The sequence below is a fragment of the Perognathus longimembris genome, chromosome 24 (genome assembly GCF_023159225.1).
Source record: "Perognathus longimembris pacificus isolate PPM17 chromosome 24, ASM2315922v1, whole genome shotgun sequence".
In the NCBI taxonomy this organism is placed as follows: domain Eukaryota; kingdom Metazoa; phylum Chordata; class Mammalia; order Rodentia; family Heteromyidae; genus Perognathus; species Perognathus longimembris.
The window spans coordinates 13,736,705-13,757,491 of record NC_063184.1 but is presented as its reverse complement, the minus strand read 5'-3'; positions in this window follow the sequence as shown (position 1 = coordinate 13,757,491).

Below are 20,787 nucleotides of genomic sequence, written 5' to 3'. Positions count from 1 at the left end.
ACAACAGCAAAGAAAAAAAAACCCTCTTGTTTCCATTTCCTGGAGTTTGTTTCAATAACTATTATTTTATATGATCAGAGAGGCACATTGAACCTTGGTGTTCCTCCCCTGAGTTAATCATCAACTTAACAAAAATTGATGAAGAATAAATGAGGGATATGTCTTAGGATAAATTGATTAAAACAAAAACATTCACTTGCTGACTAGAAAGCTTATTCTGGGCTCTGCCTCCTTTAAAGTAAGTAGGCAATTTTCCCTCTCATTATGAATTTCCCTTGGTTTAGACAGTCATCTGAGGTATTAATTGCCCTTTTTCTGTCCCCCTCCCCCCACTACTACACACGCACACGCACGCACACACACACACACACACACACACACACACACACACACACACAGCTGTAGGGAGCTATCTTGACTAGCTTCTTAACTACCTCTTTTTCCAAAAACATCTCCTCATACTTTTCCACATCTTTCCTACTTCATGTTTCCTATGCTTAAACTTAAAACATTGCTTTTAAATTTAAAAATCTTCCACAAAGAAAAGCCATCTTAGACCATCTTTCTGTGCAATAATGATTCTACACACACTTGTTAAGACCCAGATATTGTAAATAACCCAATTTCAAGACCACTTTACTCTCTGAGTTTCAAACAGCCTTTGTTGTTTTTTTTTTGGTTTGAGCTGGAAGTAATTCCCAGATGGCCTGCACTTTCTCTTTTTGTGTTTCCCTAAGTGTAGCTACTAAACAGTTAACACTTTCTAACTGGTGTGTGCACATGTGTGTGTGTGTGTGTGTGTGTGTGTGCATTTGTGTATTGGTCCTGGGGCTGGAACTCTGGGCCTAGGCACTGCTTTTGAGCCTTTGTGCTCAAGGATAGCACTTTACTACTTGAGCCACAGCTCTACTTCTTGCTTTTTGGTGTTTAGTTGGAGATAAGAGCAAATGGACTTTCCTGCTAGGGCTGGCTTTGAACCTTGATCTTCAGATCTCAGCCTGCTGAGGAGCTAGGTTCTACAGGTGTGAGCCACTGGCATCCAGCTTCAAATGCGCTTTCAAATGAGCACACAATGGTGAACTTAAGTTGTGACCAGTAAGAACAAAGGGCAGTAACTAATTAGGGATAAAACCTGGGTGAACTTACTTGGCTTCCTGTCAGTAGCACGTCCCTTTGCCACAGTGAATTTTGCTTCTGCAAGTTCTTTTTGAATTGGCATCTTTATTCCTAAAGGTCGTCCTCATATTTTGAGACATTTTGATTGGGGTGTTCGCCTGGGATCTTTCATGTACCAGAGGAGGCCCTAGGAGTCTCTCTGATATATCCTGCTTTCCTGTTGTTGCACCCTTTAGGTAAGACCACAGGTTAATTGGGAACCGGTGGGGATGGGGCTCAGACACCCCAATAACCAGGTTACTTTGTACAGGGGCCAAGGCAAGAAAAAGTGGGCTGTAAGTGCTGCCTTGGTAGTCGGGTATTTTCAGAAGTTGATTGTGTGTCGCTGAGACGTGTCCTAGATGTGGAGTAAGAACAGAGTCCAGAGCCATGGTTGCATGCTCCCATTATGGAGGAAGAAAAGAGGAAGCAATCCTAGTTGAGTGAGAAACTGCCAGTAGGTATGGGCGACAGATTGAGTTCAAAATGGGGTACACAAGAAATCTCCAGTGTGTGTGTGTGTGTGTGTGTGTGGTGAGGGAGGCATTAAGTGTGTAGGAAAACTTAACTATAGAGACCTTTTGAGAGTGGGGAATAAGAATTCTAGGCCTAGGGAAACGAAAAGCGGAACAAAGGGGTCTTCCTTAGACCTCCTCCAGATAGATAGCGTGTATGGAAAATGCGGAGGAAAAAGTCTCTAATATGGCCAAGGTTCTTTTTCTTTTCTTTTTTGCCAGTCCTGGGCCTTGGACTCAGGGCCTGAGCACTGTCCCTGGCTTCTTTTTATTTTTATTTTTATTTTTTTTTCAAATTTTTATTATCAAACTGATGTACAGAGAGGTTACAGTTTCATACGTTAGGCATTGGATACATTTCTTGTACTGTTTGTTACCTTGTCCCTCATACCCCCCTCCCTCCTCCCACTTTCCCTCCCCCCCCCCCGCCCCCGTGGTGTTCAGTTCACTTACACCAAACAGCCTGGCTTCTTTTTGCTCAAGGCTAGCACTCTGCCACTTGAGCCACAACGCCACTTCTGGCCATTTTCTGTATACGTGGTGCTGAGGAATCGAACCCAGGGCTTCATGTATAGGAGGCAAGCACTCTTGCCACTAGGCCATATTCCCAGCCCTCAAGGTTCTTTTTCGAGCTAAAATTTTATGCACAGTTTGTGTCCAAATGAAAACTTTGTGCACCCATGTATGTAATGTGTGTAATAGCTTGTTTTCAATATATAAAATTAGGACTACCCAAAGTACAGGCTATTTGGGAATTATTTCCAACTCAAATCAAAAAAACAAAGGCTGTTTGAAACTCGGAGAGTAAACCGGTCTTGAAATTGGGTTATTTACAATATCTGGGTCTTGAGTGTGTGTGTGTGTGTGTGTGTGTGTGTGTGTGTGTGTGTGTAATCATTATTGCACAGAAAGATGGTCTAAGATGGCTTTCCTTTGTGGAAGACTATTTTAAATTTAAAAGCAATGTTTTAAGTTTAAGCATCAGAAACATCAGGTAGGAAAGATGTGGAAAGGTATGAGGAGATGTTTTTGGAAAAAGGAGGTAGTTAAGAAGCTAGTCAAGATAGCTCCCTACAACTGGATTGTATGTGTGTGTATGTGCGTGTGCGTGTGCGTGTGCAATGATGGGGGAACAGGAAAAGGATGATTAATGCTCAGATGTCTGTCTAAACCCAGGGAAATTCACAATGAGAGGGAAAATGGTCAAATCAGGCCTGACTGCCAGAACCTGATAAAAATACCAGACCAAGGTTAGACTGGACCCACAAGTTCAGAAACCTCCTTTGAGACAGGTGATAACACTTTTTTATGGATGGTTCTTTCTGTGTAATTGAACAGATAGGAGCCACCTAATTGTGGTTGAATCAGGCCAACTACATAATTGTTCAGTTTAAACTTGCCAGCTATTAATAAGTGAGCTTTCATCAACGGCAAAGGGAAAGATATTATCCACAAGATGGTTATCGTTTAAGTTCCAGAAAACTTTTAAAAAGTTGCCTGAAGGACTTTGTGCTCCGTCTCTTCTCTATTTTGTTTCTCTTCTCTATGTTGCTTTCTCTGGGGCTGCAAGGACTTTTGGTTCAACCCCCTCTTTGAGTTTGCAGCTCACTCCCATTGACTTAGAGTTTATAAACCTGCAAGGAAGGTAAACCACACCTACCTTTCAAAGGACCATACCCAATTCTACTCACAATGAAGTCAGGTGTTTGAATGGTGGAGTGCGATTGGACTCAGCACACCTGATCAAGGTGGCTCAGGCTTCCTTTGAGAAGGAACAATAAATTGACTGCTGTTCCACATGCCACGCCTAAAGCCTGAGAGAGGGGTGGGCCTAGTTCGTATAAATTACAGATAGAGGGTTCTTTAAGGTGACTGTCCTTGGCTCTGAGGCCTAGACCAAGCTTTGATTGGAGCCTCAGTCTTGGGAGCCAACCCCATGGGTAGACTCCAAATCATAACTCCTCCCATCCCAACACACCTTCCCGTGAATCCCTGTGATCCCTCAAATGACAGTACTAAGGTGACAATGGCGGTAAAGGAGTTGGGTGGAATGGATTCAGTATTCTGTCAGAGGCTCAGATGGTCCCATTCCCTCTGGGCTGGACCTTAGAGCTCATGGATGGAGTGCATGGTCAAAAGACGCTGTAATTGCTGTTCTGGATACTTCATGATCTATGTCACCCCCCCCCCCCCCGCCAGACCTGGGGGTTCTGAGGCTAGTTATACCTCTTGCCTCTCTAGGTGGAGAGCTGGAACACTTGACATTCTGGGAGGCTTGTCTGGATGCAATGAGGACTGATGTCTTGAGTAGAGCAACATCAGCACTAACCACAGCCAGGGCAGATGTCTGGTGGTATTTTGGATGACCGCTGCTGGAGGCCTTATGAACAACTGGAAGAGAACCTGCCCTTTGGTGCAGTTGGCCACCCCTTTCACCCTGGCATTTTGTCAACCTGACCAGTCTCAGATACCTACACCAGGTAAGGACAGAGCTCATCCTGGCAGGTCATTTGGTCTTCATACTTAAAGTTGAAAGCTTCATTGTTTAAAGCCAGAAATAACATAGCATCAAGTTTTAAATCCATTTTATTGTGGTGTCCCACTGTAAATTAGAAGGTAGATTAGGCAATCAGCAGAGGTCTGTTGATTACATTAGAGACACCATCAAGGGAATGGCAGATAATCCCCAATTATATTGCCTTATGGCACTATTACAAAGGCCTTACAGAGATGGACCACTTGTCTGAAAAGGCAAGAGAGATTACCCATTTACTAGCTTTGTTGGGGATTATTATGGCCTTGGGAAGGCTGCCCAGCTTTGGGACAATGGAAGTCCCTCCCACCTTCTGGCCTCCACCCCTTGGGAGGTGAACACGTGGGTGCCACCATGATGGGGTTGTCCCGCCCACAAAGGGAAGTTTCGTGAGGTCACTTGATGAACGTGATCCCTAGCCTATGACTGGCCCTTTGGCCAGCCCCCTTTCTTTCCCGCCATTACTTCTATATAAGTGCCCTTCCATATTAAAGTCTTTGAGACGCTTCCCACCACCGCAGCGTGTCCCTGATGCCTTCCTTTTCGCCTCCGCCCTTGGTAACATGTGGGGGGACTGGGGGGAGGGGAAGCATCAGCAACCCTTCCTCAACTTAGCACAGGTCCATGTGAGCACGCCTTTGGCCTTCCGCTGGCGGAGGGCCAGGCTGAGTGCTCTTTCATAGAGTTTGTGGTTACCATTCTCCCTGTGGGGGGAGAAAGGGATCGTCCAGATCCCACATAGCTTGATGGAATATGATTTGGAAAATGGAAAGGAATCATATTGTCTATGTTTACCTGCTTAGTAACCATTTTCAGAGAAATGATTGGTCGGTTGCTGTATTTCTTTCATAAAAGGACTTGTTCAGAGACAAACTGCCCACACCAAACATCTGCTTCTCATCAAAATATCCTCCTATTGGGTACTGCTAGATGGATTTGTGGAGAAGAATGTAACATAAAAGAGAGCAGGGATTGTAGAATCTTTTCCCTCAAAGTGGTTGTTTGGCATAAGCACTGTTATTTTAATGGTAGCCACCATCTTACAAGAAGCTGTTTTGGTTAAGCCCGCATTCTTCTATAGGAATTATTTTGGGCTAGACACCAGTGGCTCATGCCTGTAACCCTTGCTACACAGGAGGGTGAGCTCTCTGAGGATCTTGGTTTGATGCCAACCTGGGCAGGAAAGTCTGTGAAACATTCATCTCCATAAAAACTACAAAAAAAAAAAAGGCTAGAAATGGAGCTGTGGCTGAAGGGGTAGAGTGCTAGCCTTGAAGGAAAGAAATTCAGGGATAGTATCTGGGCCCTGAATTCAAGCCCTAGGACCAGTGCAGAAAAAATATTTTTGTACAGAATGCAGGACTTGGCTCAAGTGGTAGAGCTCCAGCTGAGTCAGAATTGTTTTTCTAACAAGTTATGTCCTGGTTTTGGTTGATTGCTTGAGTAAACTTTTAACCCTTCTCAAATGACCCAGTTGCACAGGATTGTGAAGCTAAGGTTGTGAGGGATAAAACCTGGTGCACTGCCTGCCCAGCCTGTTTGCTTGCTTGGCTTCCAGTGAGTAGGGGGCCTTTCTGAAGAAGTAAACTTTGCCTTGCAAGGTTCCTTTTGAGTTAGTGTCCTTGTTCCTATGTGACAGTCCAGGTCTGGGAACATTTTCCAATGAGATTGTCAATGTCTCCTTTATTTTCCATATTCCCTTTAATATATATTCCAGTTTTGGATGCTTTGGTTGATGTATCAGGACTACAGATGAACTTTCTTTGACCAGCAGATGGGGCTCTTGGTAATTGACTAGTACTTGAGTTAAAGCTTATTCAGATGATGTTTCCTTAGTTGATTGCATGTTGTATGTGTTAGGCATTAGCCTGGATATCCTACTGCTGCCTCATATAAGTTTAACATGTTCTTAGGCCTATCTCTTTTTTTTGTATTTTTTTTCTTATTGTCAAAGTGATGTAGAGAGGTTACAGTTTCATACGTTAGGCATTGGATACATTTCTTGTACTGTTTGTTTCCTCCTCCCTCATTCCCCCCTTTCCCCTTCCCCCTTTCCCTCTCCTTCCATGAGTTGTTCAGTTGGTTTTCACCAAACAGTTTTGCAAGTATTGCTTTTGTAGTTGTGTGTCTTTTTATCCTGTGTCTCTCGATTTTGGTATTCCCTTTCACTTTCCTAGTTCTAATACCAGTATACACAGTTTCCAATGTACTCAGATAAGATACAGTGATAATGCGGGTATAACCACATGAAGGGGATAAAGAGGATCATCAACAATAGAAGCTACGGTTTCACATGGCATGTTGAAAGTAATTACAACAGTGATATAACACTCATTTCCATAACATGGAGTTCATTTCACTTAACATCATCTTATGCATTCATAGGGGCATAGCTATTAGGCTCTTGTGATCCTCTGCTGTGACTAGCCTAAACCTGTGCTAATTATTCCCTATGAGGGAGACCATAGAGTTCTTAGGCCTATCTTAATCACATTACCAGGCAGGCAGGCAGGCCCGGAATGTCCATGAGACTTTATTTCCAAAAAAGCCAGAAGTGGATCTGTGAGCACAGAGGCCCAAGGGCAGCATCCAGGTGCTGAGTTCAAGCCCAGGTCCAGCGCCAAACAAACAAAAAAAACCCCTCCAACCCCCCTGCACCTGCATTTCAGCTAGCCGTACCACGTAAAACTACTTCAATAATCAAATAAATAAAAGATGTGTCAAACATTTAAATTGCTCTCAGAGGTAGGCCAGGACAAACTGTTAATTCTTCTAAATAAACATGGGCACGTCACAACCCAGTTGGTATTACGTCTCTTCTCTGAGGTATCTGGAGGTTGAGTAACCAGTGCAGGTCATCACAACACGCCCATCACTTCTGGACCACACGGACTCCCGGGCAACTGGTGCCTGACCAAAGCTTTGAGAAGAGTAGACTTTTGTACTTCCCCCAAATGCTGAATATGGCTGGGAATGTGGCTTAATGGTAGAGTGCTTGCCTAGCATGCATGAAGCCTTGGGTTTTATTCCTCTATCTTCTGGGCCTACCACCCACAAGCAGGTTTACTTTTTCTTTCTACTCCCAGTGGTTATTGATATAAACATTTTATTTTGTTTTGTCAGTCATGGGTCTTGGACTCGGGGCCTAGGCACCATCTCTGAGCTCTTTTGCTCAAGGCTAATGCTCTACTACTTTAAACCATAGGGCCACTTCCAGTTTTCTGGTGGTTAATTGGAGATAAGAGTCTTACAGACTTTTCCTGGCCAGGCTGGCTTCAAACTGTGATCCTCAGATCTCAGCCTCTTGAATAGGTAGAATTACAGGCATAAGCCACCAATGCCCAGCACAAGTCATTTTTATCTGGATCTCACTAGAGGCAGGCAACAGGGGACTCTTGGTTTGAGTTGTGTGGGGTAAATCGGGTAGCATTTCGTGTGCAGGTATGAATGTGTGTAGTTCTGCTGCTCAGGCTAGACCTGCCCCTTTCAGATCACAGCTTGTCGTTGCCACACGTTTTTCCCTGAGACCTCATTGTTCAGTGTCCCATACCCCTCTCTCCATAATGAGGTGTGTAACAAGGCATTGTGTTGAATCTGCAAGTCTCTTTCCCTCTTTCGACTTTGATTTTCTCAAAGGCAAGTCCTGGCCTCTTTTAGGTTAGTGTCCATTACACTGCCTTGTAGCTCTCTGAATGTGTCATAACTTAAATGTTGATGCTTATGCTGACACAAGAGCCAAACTACAGAAGCAGCCAATCACAATACAGCCAGTTCTTTAAGAATTTAATCAACTCTGAGTAGAAATGATCACAGTTGAATTTGGAAATGAACTACAGAGGCAAAAGCCAGGTCAGATTGAGGGCTGATAACCTTGGGGAATATTAGAAAAGGAGGAAAGTTTATTTGCCTCTGTTTATTAGTTAATAGTGTTGAGATTGACAGACACTCTGGGGGGGGGGTAGTCCTTACTGGGCAGGCGCTGATTCTGGAGGATGGATGCTGAACAGTTGGGAAGGGTGTTGGTCTGCTAGTTACTGCAGCAGAGGAACCACAGGTTCCCTAATTCACATCAAAGACAGTGCTTGACTGTGGTATTGAAATGTTACTTTCTTAACAATAAGGCAATTCCAGGCTGGGAATATGGCCTAGTGGTAAAGTGCTCGCTTCGTATACATGAAGCCCTGGGTTCAATTCCTCAGCACCACATATATAGAAAAAGCCCAAAGTGGTGCTATAGCTTTAAGTGGTAGAGTGCTAGCCTTGAGCAAAAAGAAGCCAGGGACAGTGCTCAGGCGCTGAGTTCAAGCCCCAGGACTGACAAAAAAAACACAAAACAAAACAGTAAGGCAATTCCAATAAGCTTATTTGTCTATTTTGTTTCTTCATTAAGAAAATATAGTAGGGCTAGGGGTGTGGCTTGGTGGTAGAATGCTGGCCTAACACTCAAGGGGCCCTGGGTTCAATTCCTCAGTATCATATAAATAAAATGCAAATTTAAAAAAACCACTATATTAAATGCTTGTGCTTTTCCAGAACTGGTTCTAGGCACAGGATAAAACAAATAAAAATGACAAGGTCCTTCATGCAGCTGGTGTTCTAGTCTGTAGGTCTCATAAACAGTAGTGAAACGTGAGGACATGTGATTTTAAAAAGTAGGAAAAGGAAAAGTGAGTGTGGTGGAGCACACCTGTATTCCCAGCAACTCGGAGGCAGAGATTTGGAGGATTATTGTTTTGAGACCAGCCTGGGTAAGACCCCTTTTCAACAAACAAGCTGCCTGTTGTAGTTCCTGCCTGCAACCCTAGCTACAGGGGAGAAGGAAGTAGGAGATTTCACATTTGGAGGTAGCCCAGGCCAAAAAGCATGGAACTCTATGTGAAAAATAACTCAAAAAGGGTGTAGAGGCATATAGGAAGTGGGGAGCAGAGCAGGCTGACAGGGCATAAGCCAATGAAACCCTTACAGAGAAACCCCAGGAAAAATGTCAGGTGTGGAGTTCAAATCCTTGTCTTAGACCTAAGAAAACTGGGAAGTACTGAGCATTTTAGGGGAGAGGAGACATGCCACCAGCTTTTCCTGGCAAAAGAAGGAACTCAGTTGCATTTAGAAAGTTTATACAATGAGCAAGCCCTTGGTGCAGGGATGTGGGTACAGATAGGATAGCATTTGCTGGAGAGGTCTTGTAGGGCAAAGAGATGGGTAGGTGTTGTTTATTTTTTTGTGCCAGTACTTGGGCTTGAACTTAGGGCTTGGGCATTATCTCTTAGCTTTTTTGCTCAAGGCTGACACGATACCACTTAAACCACAGCTCCACTTCTGGCTTTTTGCTGCTTATTTGGAAATAAGCCTCATAGACTTTCTGCCTGAGTGGGCATCAAATTTTGATCCTCAGATTTCAGCCTCCTGAGTAGCTAGGATTGCAGGTGTGAGCCACTGGCAACCAGCTTCTCATTTCTTTAATATTCTTCCAAAAGCTTTTGTCTGGATGGACTATATTTACACAATCACTAGACATGCATGCATATAAACATTTGTATTTAAAAATTTGATTTTACATGAGTCTTTTCAGAATTACACTTCATAAAAACATCAACGAAATGTCTAATAATGAAAGGAGAGGGAAACTGAATTCACCCAAATCTGAAAAAAAAAAAAGTTAAGAATTTGTATCTTGATATCCTGAGGGAACATTTGCTATTTCATAACAACTACAGGTCCTTCACAATCTCAAAATCACAGTATTCATTGATTCTCAGCACTCCTGCAACGGCTGGGAAATTGCCTCATTAACCTTTATAATACCCTTGTGGGGCTGGCAGGAATTAGATGAGATTTCCTTGCTCCTTGGTGGGCCAGTGGAGACCAAGATTTGAAGCAAACTGTGGACATTTCTCAAGTCTAAGTAAATCTTGTGTTGAGTCCCCTGAGAGCTATCTATTTGGGGGCATAAGAATGAATTAAAGTCTATTAATCATCTTAAGATGAATCGGCCATTTTTAACTTGTGTCATAGACTTCAAGAATAGAAAAACATGTCAGAAGAAATGGTGAGAGCGAAGGGAAGGGAAAAATGAAATCTAGCCAGCACTTTCTACTCAGCTTTCCCAGGGTAATTAGGGCTTGAGCTTGGGGCCTAGTGCCTGCTGGTCTTTCTTGCTCAAGTGGTGCTCTGCCACGTGAGCCATGCCTCCAGCTTTCCTTTTTGCTAGTTATTTTGGAGATGGAGACTTACGGTTTTTCCTGTCTGAGGTTGGCTTTAATCCATGATTTGCCTGATCTCAGCTTCCTGAGTAGCCAAGGATCACAGGAATGAGCCACTGATATCTAGCTCTACTGGGCTTTTTTTTTTTTTTTTTTGGTGGGTCATGGGACTTGAACTCTGGGCCTGGGCGCTGTCCCTGAGCTCTTCAGCTCAAGGCTAGCGCTCTACCACTTGAGCCACAGTGCCATTTCCTCTACTGGGCTTTTTAAAGTATCTTAGGTGTTGAAGAATTAAGGATGAAGAATTAAGCAGAGTCTAAAGAAAAGCTGGGGTTCTGTAGCTGCCACAAGGAAAGGAAAGAGAATGAATCCAAACAGGAGGATATAATGTAAGATAGGTCAGGAAGGACCAATCTCTGCATTTTGAGCCAACTGTGAATCAGGAGTTTTGAACTGGAGTGTGTGTTGGGGGAGGGGTGATGGAAAGAGATGATCATCTATTAAAGATAGCATTCCTACTTTGACACTCAAGTGGCTTCCCATGCATCAGTAGGCAGCTCACATTTATTAAGAATATATCCTTTGCCATGTACTTGTCTTAGCTTTTGGCACAAATAAACTCAACCCTCTGTGTTAACAATGGCATTTATTCATTGTGCAACTAATAAATTAAGGAATGCAGGTAAAGTGGCCTGCCCAAACTCACTTATTCCATGGGGCAGCAATGACTCAGCTCAGTCATTTATATAATGCTTGCGATGAGAAAGCTACACAATAGGCCTATAATAAACATCTCCTACATGAATAGACCAGGGAAGAAAAGACCCAGCAGTGTTCAGTGCCGAGGTGAGAGCCAAGCAGTGCTCAGCATGCCCAAAGTCCTAGATGAGGCCCTCTGCCATTTCATTTTTTCCTTCTTTTTGGACTCCCCTTACCAGCACACCTTATTTCCTCCTACCCCCCAACTCCTTAGCTATGCCTCTACCTCACTGAAACATTCCCACCCCTACCCCTCTGCCCCCTGCACAGTACTGTGGCTTGAACTCAGGACCTAGGTGCTGTCCCTGAGCTTTTTTTTTTTTTTTTTTTTTTTGGCCAGTCCTGGGCCTTGGACTCAGGGCCTGAGCACTGTCCCTGGCTTCTTCCCGCTCAAGGCTAGCACTCTGCCACTTGAGCCACAGCGCCGCTTCTGGCCGTTTTCTGTATATGTGGTGCTGGGGAATCGAACCTAGGGCCTCGTGTATCCGAGGCAGGCACTCTTGCCACTAGGCTATATCCTCAGCCCTGTCCCTGAGCTTTTTTACTCAAGGCGGGTGCTCTACCACTTGGGCCACAGCTCCACTTCTGGATTTTTGCTGGTAATTGAAGATAAGAGTCTCATGGACTTTTTTTTTGCCTGAACTGGCTTCAAACCACAATCTTCATATCTCAGCCTCCTGAATAGCTAGGATTACAGGCATGGGATAACGGAAATCATCTTTTTTTTTTTTCTTCTGAAAGTTGAAGTTATGTGATTACTGATACCCCCAAACCTCTGTTTTCTTTCTTCAAGAATATAAACTGTTCACGATCTAATCTTCAAGTCCTATATTCAATAGTTGTATGTCAGAGAAAGTTCTCACCCAGCAGGAACTAGGGGCGTGCGCGCGCGCGCACACACACACACACACATGCACACGCACGCACACGCACACACACACACCACCTCCCCCCCAATACTCCTACCTAAACATGTTCTCGGCTTTGTTCATTTAGTGGGGGTGGGGGTGGGGGTGGAGGGTACTGTGGAGGGCCCAAGGTCTCATACATGGTAGACAAGCTCTCTACCACCAACCCATAGCCCCTGCTTACAACATGAAATGCCTTTAATGAATCCTTTGACTCCAGAAAATCTGAAACTGTGGGATTTCCAAGTTTCTGTAGGTAGGAACCTTGTCTGGCTCTTTTGCTCAAGGCTGCCACTCTATCACTTGAGCCACAGCCCCACTGCCTGCTTTTTGCTGGTTAATTGGAGATGAGAGTTTCTTGGACTTACCTGCCCTGGCTGGCTTTGGACCTCAGTTTTCAGATCTCCACCTCCTGTATTAGTGGGATTATAGATATGAGATTATATATCCAGTGCCCTAGATTGTATTTTTCAATCAAAGTCACTTCTTAGCAGTGTGATTTTTTAACATACCTTGAAGTTTTATATAAATATGCTTTTCTTTTTTTCTTTGCCAGTCCTGGGGCTTGGACTCAGGGCCTGAGCACTGTCCCTGGCTTCTTTTTGCTCAAGGCTAGCACTCTGCCACTTGAGCCACAGTGCCACTTCTGGCCATTTTCTGTATATGTGGTGCTGGGGAATTGAACCCAGGGCCTCATGAATACGAGGCAGGCACTCTAGCCACTAGGCCATATCCCCAGCCCTGCTTTTCTTATGTCACTGTCTCAATCACTATTTTCCATGTTACTAACAATTATTTATTGAAGAAACTATTACAGGGTTTCTGAGTTAATGCTGAGCAATTGTCTTTTTTTCTGATCCATAACACCATTTGTATTACTTGGCCTTCTTTAGGTTTATACATTCTTACACTCATTCATTCATTTGTTCATTCACTCAATACACAAGGGTTGAAAGTTGGGTACAAATATATTTGTAAGCTGGGTGTTAGTGGCTTATGCCTGTAACCCTAGATACTCAAGAGGCTGAGATCTGAGGATTTCAGTTCAAAGCCAGCTTGGGTAGTGATGTCTGTAAGACTCTTATTGCCAAGACATGACCAAAACAAGCCAGAAATGGAGTTGTGGCTCAAGTGGTAAAGCACTAATCTTGAGCAAAAGCAGTTTAGGAACAGCACCCAGGTCCTGAGTTCAAGCCCCAGGACCAGCAAAACAAAAAACAAACGAGTAAAAACACCCAAATATATTTGTAAGAGGAAATATTAGTGTTTCAGCCCTGGATCCTTGATTGGCTGTTTGTCTCAGCGTAACAGGCAATTCACGGTGGGAGGAGAGAACTGGAAGAAGGAGAAGCCCATAATTTTCCCATTGGCAATGAACAGACTGGGGGACTGTCCAGGTTCCTTTACTAACCACAAGTATGGTTGAATAGAATATTTTGTGCTGTTAGGGCTAAGAACTTATTATTTTCTCATTATAGAAATGTTGGTAGCTGGGCAATGGGGCTCACATCTGTAATTCCAGCTACTAGAGAAAGAGATGGAGACTGAGGAGAGTGCAGTTCAAGGCCAGCCTGAGCTACATGTAAACAAGCCAGGTATGTAGTGGTACATGTCTGTCATCCAAGCTAAGCAGGGGATATAAGGAGGAGGACTGTGGGGCAAAAAAAATAAGACCTGATGTGAAAAATAACAGCAAAAGAAAGAGATGGGAGTATGACTGAAGGGAGAGAGCATTGACCTAGAAAGTTCAAGGCATTGAAGTCAAGTCCTAGTACTTAAAAAGGAACCTCCTGAGTACTTAGGATTACTGACTGAGTCACCAGTGCCCAGCCATCAGCTCATTTAGAATGAGAAATTGATACTCATTGATCGAGGGGAGTTATTACAATTATTTGCCAAGTTTATTTTATGAAATCTTCAACTGCAGATAAACAACAGACTGAAGAGCTTAACAGTTGTGACAGTCATCCACTGCAGAAATAAGAGGCCTGGCATGTGAGCCTATTTCCATGCATACATATGCACGTGTAGCCACCATTTCCATCCAAATTTGTCGTTGTGCAAATTTACATACTTAGTAAATATCCCATGGTTGACTTGTCAACATATGAGGGTAAACAAAATAATGCATCTGAAATGTTTAGCAAAATCTTTTGAGGTATTTAGGAATCAACTCAATATACCTTAATTATTATTGCTTTTGTTTATTGTTTGGGATATTTTGTTTATTATTAAGGGTCCAACCTTGGTCCCTAACTTAGAACTAAAAAGATATATCTATATATTTATTTCTCTATAGCTCTATCTATCTGTCTATCTTCTATCTATCTACCTATCTATCTATCTATCTATCTATCTATCTATCTATCTATCTATCTTTCTATCTATCTATCTATCTATCTATCTATCTATCTATCTATCTATCTATCTATCTATCTATCTAAATTCAGCATGAGTTCTTTAAAAACTACCACCATTTACTACAATTTAGAAGGGCCTAGCAGTAGGATCAAAGGTTACAGGTCCACTTTCTCTAGACCCAAGGACAGAGTGAAGGGGGTGGGGAGAAAGCCCTTTGCCAATTGGTGACTGGCAGAGGGTGGTTTAGAGATAAGCTTTATTGAGCCAGCTTTGCTTTGCCCCACACCTAAGGTGATGAAACCGACAGGCAGCTGGACATAACCCCTCTGTCAGGTCAACATTGTTTTGTGAGGGTACATAGGAAAGTGCCTCACACAGGTCAGTGTAAAAGTCCCCGGCTGCACATGGGGGGACTCTGAATACCCAACTCTCCCAGCTGCTGTCCGCTCATCTTGGGCTCTGATCCTACTACACATATTTTTGGGGTCTTCATCTGACCTTCACTTGGACTGTGGTTGGCTGAATAATGGCCCCCAGAGATGTCCTTATTGGGATCTCTGACACTGTGAATGTGACCTTATATGGCAAAGAGACTTTGCAGATGTGACTAAGGGAAGGATCTTGAGACCCGGAGATTATCCTGGCTTAACCACCTGGGTTTGGCGTAGCCACAAGAGTCCCTCTGAGAGGGAGGCAGGAAGTGAAGGGAGGGGGAGACAGCATGTCAGACGCCCAAGCTGTCCTGTTGTGCTTTGATGAGGGAGGAAGTGGTCCCGTAGCAAAGCAATGCAGGTGGTCCCAACTGTGGGAAAACACGAGGAAACCGGGCTCCCCAAGGCCTCAGAAGTCGTCAGTCCTGGCCATACCTCACTCTTTAATCTCCCAGGGTTCATTTCAGATCTGATCTCCAGGTCTCTCAAGGAAGAAATTGCTCTTGTTCTGAGCTACCAAGTTGGTGATAATTTGTGACAGCAGCAAGAGGAGCTGAGAGAACTCCAGTGCCTTTTCCAGACTCACTTCTTGAGCGGTCTCAAAGAAAAACAATTATCTTAGCAGTTTTGTGGGTTGAACTCAGGGCCTGATACCTGCTGGACATGTATTTTACCCCTTGAGCCATGCTCAGGGGTTCAAATATTTGCCTGAGATCTTAAAATCCTATGCATTTAAATATTTAAATACTTAAAATATTATATACTCCTTAATCTTAAAATCCTATATATGTACATATATAACATGTACATATGTAGTATATATACTATACACAAGATAATATATATACACAATATATAGCACACATAAGATATACTGTAGTATTTATAGGATATACAAAGTATATGTATCCTATAAATAGGATACATATATATTATATACACCATAGTATACATAGGATTTATATAGTATACATCCTATATATATACACTATATACCATACTATATGTACTGTATACTATACTGTACACACACACATACACATACACACGCGTATGTATTTCTAACAATAGTGAAAGAAGAGAAGGTGCTTTGACAAAGTCCTGATGCTACCAGGTGGCTGGCCAATCATTCATTTAGCCTCATCCTCTTGTTTCTCAGCCTGGGGCATTAAGGTGTTGACTACCTTTATCCTTTGTCTCAGTCCCCTGGAAGTACTAACCAATGAATAGGGCCTAAGAGATCAAGAAAGAGGCGGATAAAAGTGAAGATTAGGCAATCAAAAGTGAAAATTAAACTTTGCATATTGTCTTGATGGCATTCCACATCACACAGAGGCCTGGGTGCAAATCCAGGTTTTTGGTGAATACTGAAACTTACACAGTATTGGATTCTCCCCAAGAAAAAGAAAATCAAAATATTATTTGTAATTTATAGAAACAAGTGATCCACTGTTCCTGAAGCATCCACTCTGCTTCCCAGTGGACCCTCTCCTGCAGGGTCCAGGATGGGCACGCCTACCACCCTCTACCTCCCAGGCCTGTCCTCGTGTCAACAGAGTTCACCTTGTTCCTGGATCATGGGTGGGCTGTGCAGACCCTGCAAGGTCTCATGCTGTGTACCACTTAGAGATGTGATTGGCTGTCAGGGCTCTAAGCAGGGTGGCTAGATCATCAGCATTATTCGCATAGGAGGGCTTAGTTTCCTCAAAAGCAGTATCTCTTCCTGGCAACATGCAAACTTTCACCAATGGAGGAGAGAGGGAGGGAGAAAATGCTCCATCTTCCATCCCTACAGTGGCTCAACTCTAAACTGTATCCTTCTTGTCAATTTGTTAGACAGCCCCAGGGGGCGGGGGTAACCTTCACTTTCTCCCTTTCCAGCCTCATTTTCCCCACTTCCTTCTGCTTCCTGGGATTAGTTCCAAAGCAAGTGGTCTGTCCTAGGTCTTTGTCTCAGGCTCTCCTTTTGGGTCAACTCAGATTAAGGCATTTTTGAAAGTACATGGCTACTCATTAAGGAAATGTATGCCTTTTCAAGGTTTAATTATGGGGTGGAGAGAAGACAGTGTTCTACTCCTTTGTTTGGAAGTCTCACTGAGTGTCATAATCACTTGGTATCTCAGCTTGGTATCTCATCCATTGGCAGCTCTTCCCACTCCATGGACCATGTGTATACTCTCAAATTACAGCAGCCAGAACCAAGCCAGACACTCACTCCACAGTAACGCAGGACTAGGCAATGAAAGCATACCACTGAAACACTATTTTCTATCACTTTTAAATTTGACTTGTGATGGTTTCAGAAAGACACATGGAAACAATTGCACTGAAAAAGATTTTATGTCCTTGTGGAACAATGCTTATTTATTCAAATTAACTTTATAGTTGGATCCCATCATGTTAAAGGATTTTAGAGGAAATCTTTGCTTTTGTTTTCAAAGGTATAGGTTTCTTTTCCTATTATCTACTTTTTCTGTACAGACAAAAATGACCTAGTTTGAGGGTTCTCTTAGAATTTTGTATTCTTCCCAGGAAATTTTCTCCTACTGAATATGCAAATTGACACTTTCATTTGAGAATTCCCAAAGCAAGTCTTGTTAACAGCATCACTTTTCACATTTTCATGCTACAACAAGCCTCCTATAAATAACCAATGACAGAAGCTTTAAGCTTTCCCTTAATCTGTCAAAGCCACCTTGACTTTTCTGTTTTGTTCTCATAACTTTGACTATCAGGGGAAAATCACCCACTTCACCCTCCTTTAAAACCAGCCTCAAATGGGACTTCATTGATTAGAAGAAAGAGAATGAATTTAACCTTGAGCTGTCAGGTACCTTGAAATTCTAGGGAAAACCCTGGTGGCTCTGAAGGATAGACCTTCAACTTGACTTTGAGGAAGAACTTGGTTACACATTCTTTATCTGAATAGAACATAAGAAAATACCAGCTCCTGTGCTAGTCACAGAGGTGGACCTTTACTTTTCTCCATTAGAATGTGGTTGCGGGAAATGGGTGCCTTTGAGTGCTCTACGCCAACCTACTCCAAACCACGTATAGAGCTGGATTGTGTGTGTGTGTGTGTGTGTGTGTGTATGTGTGTGTGTGTGTGTGTGTGTGTGTGTGTGTGTTGTGTGCCAGTCCTGGGCCTTGAATTTGGGGCCTGGAGGCTGTCCAAGAGCTTATAGTCCCTGTTCCTTTTTTGGTAGTTAGTTGGAGCTAAGTCTCACAGACCTTCCTGGTTGGGATGGCTTCAAACTATGATCCTCAGATCTCAGCCTCCTGAGTAGCTAGGATTATAGGCATGAGCCACTAGTGGTCAACTGAGATCTGAAGCCTTGAGTCAGAAGAAAAAAAACAACCCACGCCATGCCATAATGCTGTGGACTGAATAGAACCCTACATAAGTTTGTGTTTAGCAAAAATCTCAAAAATAACAAATCTGGGTGCTGGCAATCAGTAACTTAAATGATACTTCATTTATGGTCTTCTTGGGTTGTCATAACAAAATGGCAGCTCTATTTACTAGCTATACTATGTTAATTACTGATATCAGATCAGGCAATTTACCCTTATTTGCCTGTTACTTTGAAAAATGCTTGGGTGTTTTGGCTACTCAGTATAAATCTTGTTGAATCGTTAGCAGAGATTCCTCACCTTGCTATTATCACCTTTAACATCTGATCAAAGCTCTCATCCTTAACCTTCAATGTCTTACTACCCTGTCCTGCTTTCAGCAAGAATCTATCAATCTTCTACCTATTAATCTCTACCTTGTCCCTTAGTTACAAGTCTCTACTAGATATGTTTGGAATTGAGCCCAATCTTGCTACTGAAAAACCTGTGTTGCCTTATAAAGCCTCCCTTACTGTCTTCAACAAGGTTTTTTATTTATTTTTTTTCAAATTTTTATTATCAAACTGATGTACAGAGAGGTTACAGTTTCATACGTTAGGCATTGGATACATTTCTTGTACTGTTTGTTACCTTGTCCCTCATGCCCCCCTCCCTTCCCCCCTTCCCCCCCCCCCCCAGGTGTTGAGTTCACTTACACCAAACAGTTTTGCAAGTATTGCTTTTGTAGTTGTTTCTCTTTTTTTTACCCTGTGTCTCTCAATTTTGGTATTCCCTTTGAATTTCCTACTTCCAATACCAGTAAACACGTTTTCCAATATACTCAGATAAGATTATAGAGATAGTGTAGGTACAACCACAGGAAGGTGATACAAGAACATCATCAATAATAGAAACTACACATACACATAGGACGTTGAAAGTAGTTACAACTGTGATATAACAATTGTTTCCATAACATGGAGTTCATTTCACTTAGCATCATCTTATGTGTTCATAAGGGTATAGCTATTGGGCCTTGTGATGCTCTGCTATGGCTTGCCTAAACCTGTACTAATTATTCCCAATAAGGGAGGCCATAGAGTCCATGTTTCTTTGGGTCTGGCTCACTTCACTTAGTATAACATTTTCCAAGTCCTTCCATTTCCTTACAAATGGAACAATGTCATTCTTTCTGATAGAGGCATAAAATTCCATTGTGTATATGTACCACATTTTCCTGATCCATTCGTCTACTGAGGGGCATCTGGGTTGGTTCCAGATTCTCGCTATGACAAATTGTGCTGCGATGAACATTGTTGTGCTGGTGGCATTACTGTGATTTTGTTTGTGGTCTTTTGGATAGATACCCAAAAGTGGGGCTGCTGGGTCATAGGGGAGTTCTATATTTAGCCTTCTGAGGAATCTCCATACTGCTTGCCAGAGTGGCTGAACCAGTTTACATTCCCACCAACAATGAAGTAGGGTTCCCTTTTGGCCACATCCCCTCCAACAGTTGTTATTATTAGTTTTCTTGATATATGACATTCTTGCTGGGGTGAGATGGAATCCCAGTGTTGTTTTGATTTGCATTTCCTTTATGGCCAGTGATGTAGAGCATTTTTTCATATGTCTCTTGGCCATTCTCATTTCCTCATCAGAGAAGTGTCTTTGTAAGTCTTTAGCCCACTTGATGAGGGGGCTATTGGTTCTTTGCGGTTTTGTTTTGGAAGAAGGTAATTTTTTTAGTTCTGCATATATTTTAGAGATGAGGCCTTTGTCTTCAACAAGGTTTTTTAAAATAACATCTCCAATATCTTCAGTGTCTTTAATTATATGATCCACAACAAACACAATATTGGAAAGAATTTTTTTTATCACCAGCATCCTTGCCTTGTTCCTGGCTTTGACTGTACAGCTAGCCATGATTTTCTTTTAACATACATCCTACCTTAAATTCACATTGCTTTGCCAGTATTTTGATTCATATTTGTCTAATATGTTTTTCTGTTCTTATACTTAATATTGATCCTTAAGTTTTTGCTGTGTCTTTTTTGAGTGGCATATCTATAGAATTTTTTTAGTCACTCAATGGATCTAGGTACCTTAACAATTTTGTATATTTATATTTATTGGAAATATTATATTTTTTTTTATCATCTTAATTATCTCAATTTGCTTCTATATTTTCTTTACATCTTCACCTAGGGTCAATTTAAGAAAAGCTTCAATATAATTTCACTTCCCTTAGTCTCCCTTTCACTGATATGGTGAGGCTTTTAAACTTACTCCTTATTATAAATAGTTCCCCTTTACTTTGATTTTACCAAGAAATTCAATTATTTCCTTTCAATGTCTCTTGCAGTATATCTTATACTTTTCTTTCTGGCAGTTGAGATACTTCATTTACAACTGTCTTCAAAGTGGATCTTTTGCATAGAAAGACCAGCTGATATTTTTTTTTTTTTTTTTTTTGCCAGTCCTGGGGCTTGGACTCAGGGCCTGAGCACTGTCCCTGGCTTCTTGCTCAAGGCTAGCCTTCTGCCACTTGAGCCACAGCACCACTTCTGGCCATTTTCTGTGTATGTGGTGCTA